Consider the following 7,866-nt stretch of genomic DNA (forward strand, 5'->3'; position numbering starts at 1 on the left):
ATTGGGTGGCTGGCTATACCTCAAGTTTTCTGTTGGCTTCTTGAATGGATATTTGAATTGTTTAGGAATGACCATGTTTCGGGCATTCATTTAGAATTTTTTGAGTGGGAATATATATGTTTTAAAGTAAATAACTGAGGAGTAGACCTGCATGTTTATAAGTGTTTTTTTGTTTCCCAGTCGGCTTTGCTCTGTAACTTTACTGACACTTGCTACTTGACATTTGCAACACTGTCTCTTCTCGTGGCTAAGTCCTTTCTGTGCAGCTTCCCACAACATTTCTCTCTTGTGTATAGCACTGGTTTTTTCATTTGTCTATCGAGAAAGCTTCCTTTTAAAGATGTTGTCCATTTTTTGTTGTTGTTGTTGTTGTTGATGATTTCTTTATGGATTTTGCCTGATTAGTTGTGGAAGTGCTTTTCAGTCATCTTTTCTTCCAGTCCTTTGTCAGATACAAGCTGAGCATTTTCTCCATCTTTTCAATGTCTTCCCTCTATCTTTTGGGAGTCAGTGTTTTCAGTTTTGATGAAGTTTCTGGCTTTTTCATACTTTTCTTTACTTAAAGTTGTTTTGAGAAAACTTATTTTTTATCAGTAAATTAAAAAAAGAATACTGCTTTTGTCCAATGGATAAGAGTTTCTGCTTCCTAAGATTTAAAAAATGATGTGTGTGTGTGTGTGTGTGTGTGTGTGTGTGTGCAAACATGTATGCATGCCACATGTGCAGAGGTCAGAGGACAGCTTGTAGGAGTCACTTCTCTCCTTTCACCACGTGGGCCCCAGGGATTGAACTCAGATTGTCAGCTTGGCAGTGAGTGCCCTTCCTCAGCTGAGTCATCTTACTGGCCCCTTGAGGTTCTTTTGAGGCTAGAACAAGAAGCCCATGGAGAATATCAAACACACTTGAATAATTGTTTTTAGATATCAGAACATCTGGTGCTCCACCCTAACAGGATATTATGCAGGTATTACTTCCTGTCCTAACACTGTCCTGATGAGTGTAGAGGTGATACAAGCAGTGATGATGTTTGATGATGTGTTGTTTTATGGTGGACCATTATCCCATGTAGGACTACTAAGAACTGAAAGAAAGAGCTGTTTTTTTATTTTTTATTTTTTGTTGTTGTTTTTTAGAGGCAGAGTTTCTCTGTGTAGCCTTGGCTATGCTGGAATTGCTTTGTACACCAGGCTGGCCTACAGAGATCCACCTGCCTCTGCCTTCTCCAGTGCTAGGATGACAGGTTGTGCCACCAAGCTAAGTTGTTTGTTGGCTTAACTTCTTCTTCTGTGAATAGCTTCTTGGCTTTCTTTTGGAAACCAAGGCGAATGGCATAAGACCCTGATGAGGTCACTTCATTGAGTTCCCTAAAACCCCTAAGCTCAACAGTTGTTGTTAGGGAGAAATGGGCTAGTACTAGCACAACAATGGGCAAAAATCAGCTGTTGTGTTTGTGGCTGAATCACTGCCTTTGGTAGTGGTTTGCTTCTGTGTGCTAGTGGCACTGGTGTGTGGTAGTGACGCAGCCACCTTTTCCTCTTTGGGCTAGAGGATAGCCCATTCTAGTTGGGATGCCAAGACCTCTAGTCTCCAGGCTTTCCTTTGTTTGCTGCAGGCCGGCTGAGTGCGGGGCAGCCCAAGGGCGAGAGTAGTGATACTTCTTACACTGTAGATATTTCACAAGGGTTAAAAGTATGCGTAAGGAGAAGACTTTATGACTTCCATGTCGCTGTTGCTACCATTGCTGTCAATCATGGTGACCTGTTGCTCACTTCTCTGTGCCTTGAGCTTAGGAAATCATACTCATTGCAGACAAAATAGAATAATGCCTACAGTTTTCATGCTTTGTTTGTTTCCCTTCTCTTTTCTGGGATGCTCTAGAAGCAGCAGGATCTGGGCACAGGTCTGTGTGGTTTCCTATCGAGGTCATGGGAATGTGTGCCTCCTAATAGGCAGGGTCTTAAGGTGAAGCTGCATTTGAAACAGGGTCTTCAACATCTGTAAATCTCTTCTAAAACTGTGAGGCTCTGAGATATTTTAATTTTTTGAATTTAAAAAGTTAAACTAACTTCTTGCTATTAATAAGTAGAAATAACCAATGTTATATATATATATTAAATATGATTTATAGCTTCTTAGCATCATTATGTACCCCTTATGCCAAAAGGAAACTGAGGCACATAATAACTAAGTAACTTGCCCCAGGTCACACAGCAAAGCTGTCTGCTGGCAGATGTGGTGCTGTGAACGCCTCTCAGCCTTACTCCCTCCTCTCTACAAGCAGAATTGAATCCAGCAGGGACACAAGGAGGCAGCCAGCTACAGAGGATGCAGCTCTACACCACCACAAGGACTCAAAGCTGGAAGAACAGGGCTGAGTAGAATACAGCCGGACAGTGCAATAAATTGGACTAGATAAGATGCTCTGAGCTTAGGAGAAGCAGAGATTGTTAAAGGCTTCAAGCCCTGTCTGGTGAGAAGAGTTCACAGTTCAGAGGAGGTTTCTAGATGTTGAGGACGATGCACTGTCAGTATGCCCCAAGACTCTAATTTTTGAAGCATGTATCTGGGTCACATCTGTCCTGTAAGTATGGCTTATTTCTAAGATAGGTGCATAGTGGTGAAAGCTAATTGAATTCAATAAGGAACCACAGTGGTCATCTCTGGATTCTCAGAGACCAAGATATCATATCTGACAGTTATGCCATGTAGCCGAACCAGGTAATGCTGATATCCTCTCATTTCATAAAAGTATGTTCTCTTACATGGGTGTAGAAGGAGAAGTAACAAATGGAGCCAGAATTTGGATGATGAAATGATTCATGTTGTAGAAGGAATGTTATGTAGTAGTAGTCTCAGTGGGTTGATAAAAATTGATCACCTATAAGAATAATGCTGATCAGATTATTTATTTTCCTTGGTTGCTCTTCATATTGATGCTTAAAAATTCAATACTTTTGAATTAGCTAAATTGAACATTATGGTCCACAACAATATTCCCTCAATAAGCACATGTATGTTTTTTTTTTAATTTACTTGCTATGATTTAAGTAAGCCCTTGAATGTGATAGTGAGTACTTTTCAGTGCTAAAATTCTCCCACTCTGTATTGTCTTTCATCATTGAACTGAAGTGTTATGTAGAGTCAAAAGAAAGGAATAATTTATGTGAACTTCTAGGAGATCTAATTAGTTTCTTCAGAGAAAAAAACAACTTACCTGCCCCCCCCAAAGACTAAAAATGAGACACAGCAGAGTAACACAGTTTTGCAATGCTAGCTCTCAGAAGGCTGAAGTAGGAGGGTCATGATTTGTAGGCCAGGCTGAGCCCCATAGATCTCTCTCTCTCTCTCTCACACACACAAACTGTTTCTGTCTCTGCATAGATATGTTATATAACAAACATTTATTATGTTTGTATAACATACATTTTGAGACATGTGTCTAATGTATCTTGGGCTTGCCCTGAATTTGCTATATAGCAAAAGATGGCCATGAACTCTTGATTCTACTGCCTTCACCTCTCATATTACCAGTATAATGCTACTATGCTTGGCTTGCCAATCTATGTCCCCTCAGGATAATGTATATTTATGTAATTGATTTCCAAAATGTCCTCTAAACATGAACCCATGTGTTAGAAAATCAACTCACTAAATTTTGTGATGGTTGTACTGAAGCTTGGGCCTCAAACAATATTGACAAGTTTTGCATTTATGCAAGATTAATTGACTTCAAGTATGTCATTGGTGAGTCCTTTGTTTTAGTGATTGCCAGATGTATCATTCCTCAGAATCTGTTCTGTGAAACTCTCTTCCTGAATGCCAGATGGATATGAGAAAGCTTTCAGTCATCTGGACCTGGTAAATTGTTCTGAAATATTTGGAATTTTATTAGAGGCTTGATTTCATCATAGAGAAAAGAATATCTTGGACAAATAAAAGTGAAATCAATCAGAAATGATTGGAACCAGTAATTAGAATTTCCTTGGAGAGATAAAACCATATGATGTAAAGCCCTGAGGAAGATTGCTTTCTAGCAAGTTCTCAGATCCTGTGAGTCAACCTCAGAGGTGGACACAGATGGGAAGCTTTGTTTTGTTTTTAGCTACAAGTGCCCCCTCCCTCTTTTCAGACTTAACTTTTTTTGAACCCTCCTCCAGATTGATGAGGTTTCAAGATGGTTGTTGTTACTGAGCATGAAATTACAAATAAAAACCCTCTTGAATGACAATTTTCCCCAAATATGCAATTTAAAGAATTGGATCAATGCTATTCCACTTTGTCAGTTTGGAACCTTTCCATAATAATTGGTTAAGTCTTAGAACTTTCAGTGTTCTACTTTGCAATGTTAAAATAAAAGTCATTTAAATCATTTATAGGGAGCCAGTACAATGGCTCAGTGGATAAAGCACTTGCTATGTAAACCTGATGACCAGGGTTCCATTCCCAAGTCACACAAAAGTAGGAGGAGAGAACCGAGTTGACAAAGTTTCCTCTGACCTCCACATGAGGGCAGTGCCTTGCATACCCTCACATACCACACACACACACACACACACACACACACACACACACACACACACAAATCATATATATTTTTTTAAGATCCAAAAATTTCCTCGTTTTTCTAGGTTTTTACTACTGTAGCAGCCATGTTTCTTACCATCCTCAGTGACTACTCAATTTTATCTTGATTATAGTTAAATCAAGTCTTAAAACATCTTTGTGCCGGGCATGGTTGCACACACCTGTAATCCCAGCACTCGGGGAGGCAAAGGCAGGTGGATCTCTGTGAGTTTGAGGCCAGCCTGGTCTACAAAAGGAGTTCAGGACAACCAAGGCTACACAGAGAAACTCTGTCTCAACAAACAAACAAACAGCCCCTAAAGCCCAAAACAAACAAACAAACAAACAAACAAGTAAAAACAACAAACAAAGAAAAACTCTGAAAATATTTAAACTAGTCTTTAGGAAACAATGGTCCAACAAAACCATAGAGACTTTATGTATCTTTAGCAAATAATTGTCAAACAAAATCATAAAGACTTTATGTATGTCGCCATCTATAATTGTAAAAAATGTGTAATAGCATCAGGAAGATATGATTTATGCTCCCCCCCATCCCAGGAGTATGTCATAACCTATATCAATGCAACTCCTGAGACCAAATCCTAAAATGGAATGGACATTATTATTTTCTCTCTCCTCTTTAAGAAATTTAAAATATAAATTATTTTGATAAACTACCATTAGCTTATTTCTCACTGCAAAGTGTGGGAAGACCAAAGAAAATACTTTCCATTTAGAATTTATAGTATACTTCTACCAGACAAAATCTAAGGAATGACATGTCTGACTTTTACTGATGATTAAATAGGGCAAATAAGAAAATTCATTCATTTGAGGTAAGAGGTTAAAAGTTTACATATCCACAAGAGACACTTTGCATGGATATTGCTTGGATTTCAGTCTTTTTCTTTCTTTAAGATCTCTGTTCAAGCAGATGCTTCCATTGTATTTAATTTTTAAAAGGGTCAAGAATTATAAAGCAATATTGAATTTGTTCAGTTCAGTTGGAAGAATGACAGGCTTCCAAGGCACAAGAACAGATGAATTCACTTTATACTAAAAAGTAAAGAGAAGAAAATGGGGGTCCATTTGCCCTTACTCCTTCATGAGACTTTTGGGATATACGAATTGTTCAAATTCACACTAGTTAGTGGCAGAGTCAAAGACTAGGAGAAATCTCTCTCCCCTCCCATCTCTTTTCTTCCCACCTCCTTCTCTCTCATTTCAAATTTATTTATTTTGAGATAAGGTCTTGATGTGTAGCACCCAGGTCAGCCTTGAACTCCAGATCCCTTTGCTGCCACCCTCTGCATTCTGGCTTCCCAGGTGTGTGCTATCCCGCTCAGTTTGCCCTCCTCTTTATTTCCAGCCTTCTTCATCTATTTGACAAAGCTGGCCTTCATTAGCATAATCTGTCTACTCAAACATAGAGTGACGGTTTGACTGAGGTGTGTTTCTGGCCTTTACAGAAATGTTGGGTGGCACTGAAGTTCATGTCTGTGAAACGAGGTGGATTACATCTCTTCCACTAGGCCTCCATGAAGACAAGGGCTGTTTTCGCCCTTCTAGCAGCCCAAGTTGAGAATGTACTCTTACATAATTTTATGGAGGATGCTTTTTGCCTCAGTGCTCTTTACTGTGGAGTCTTGTATCTGTTTTGGTAAGTGCCCTATTGCTTCTTACTAGGACAAACAATTCACTCCATCTGTCTTACCCAGTAGTCTGTAGTCCTGTCCTTTCCTCTTTCCTCATCTCCTCTTCTCTTCCCTCCTCACTCCCCTACCTTTCTCCTTTTCCTTCACCTTTCCTCTGTGAAGGTTAACATGATTGGACAAAGCACAAGAAAGTAGCAGCAGAGGGCAGTGGGCTGCGATAGTGCACTTGGGGCCCATCCTCCTTCTGACAGGGTTCTCAGCACGAAATTCTCACCAGGAAAATGCCAACAGTCCTGGTTGGTCGGTGTTTGGCTCAGCACATGGGAATCTGGCCAGTATTACTTTATGGAAATTTCTTGGTAGGAACTTTCCTGGTTCCTCGGGGCCCTATTCCTTACAGCAAGACCTCAGTCTTGTGAAGTTTGTGCAGGCTTTTTTTTTTTTTTTTTTTTTTAAGAACAGGGCAGGGGCAATGGGTGGGCCTTGCCGATTGTTTTTCTAGGGTGGTGGGGGATAACTGTAGTGGAAGTTTTGGTTATGTTATATAGATATGTGTTTGTTGTGATCCCAAGTGTGGGATATGGGAATGCTTTATCCATAGCTGATAACAGCCTCATGAGGGGATTGAGATCTGATGAACAGCCGATGAACAGGTAGTGAGACAGTGATCCTTGTCAGGTGGAAACTGCCTCATTCAGGAGGTGTGGTTTTTTAACAGTTGATAAAAACATCCTGGTGGAGACTCTGAGAAAGTATGAATAGGGGCAGAGAGAGAAAGAGAGAGAGAGCAGTGGGGGTTGGGGGAGAGTGCAAAGATGATCTTAGAGAGAACACCTTGGAGAATGGTTCAAGGAAGTTGCTGCTGCTGCAGCTGATCCTTGCTGCTGCTGGTTTGCTGCATTGCTGGGTTGCTGGATTGCTGGGTTGCTGGATTGCTGGGTTGCTGGATTGCTGGGTTGCTGGATTGCTGGGTTGCTGGATTGCTGGGTTGCTGGATTGCTGGGTTGCTGGATTGCTGGGTTGCTGGATTGCTGGATTGCTGGATTGCTGGATTGCTGGATTGCTGGATTGCTGGATTGCTGGATTGCTGGATTGCTGATTTGTTCTGCTGCTGTGTTTGCTGCTGCTGGTGGTTTGCTGGACTGCTGGATAACCTGACCATGGAGAATAGAATAGCCTCAAGGAACTACTCCTAAAGAGGTCTACATACCCTGTCCTTACTAACCTTCTTTCTCTCCTACCAAGGGTTGGGTAGTTGGGAGAGAGGTAGAGGCTTAAGGAACCCCAAGTAAAGCAGGTTTAAAAAACCAAAGCCCCAGAGAACCACAGTTAAGGGTAGTTTGGATAGGAGGTCTGCATTGTCTGGTCTGAGGCATAAGGAAAGTGGGGCCTCTAACCACAGGGGTTGAAAGCCTGACACAGGCATCACCTAGAGATGGCACAGATGAATTTTTCAGAAAAAGTAAAATTGACAAATAGTTTAAAAAGGTGGAGACCAAATACAGGACTCAGACAGGTAGCAATGAATGGTTCCAGAAAGGAAGCAATCAGGAAAATCATGATCAGATATTAGTTTTAAAATCACATCAGGGAAATCTCCTTTGTTTTGTTTCCCTGAATAACCAGAGCACCTGAGCATTTTTAA

Source organism: Meriones unguiculatus, chromosome 12, assembly GCF_030254825.1.
Source record: "Meriones unguiculatus strain TT.TT164.6M chromosome 12, Bangor_MerUng_6.1, whole genome shotgun sequence".
Classification (NCBI taxonomy): domain Eukaryota; kingdom Metazoa; phylum Chordata; class Mammalia; order Rodentia; family Muridae; genus Meriones; species Meriones unguiculatus.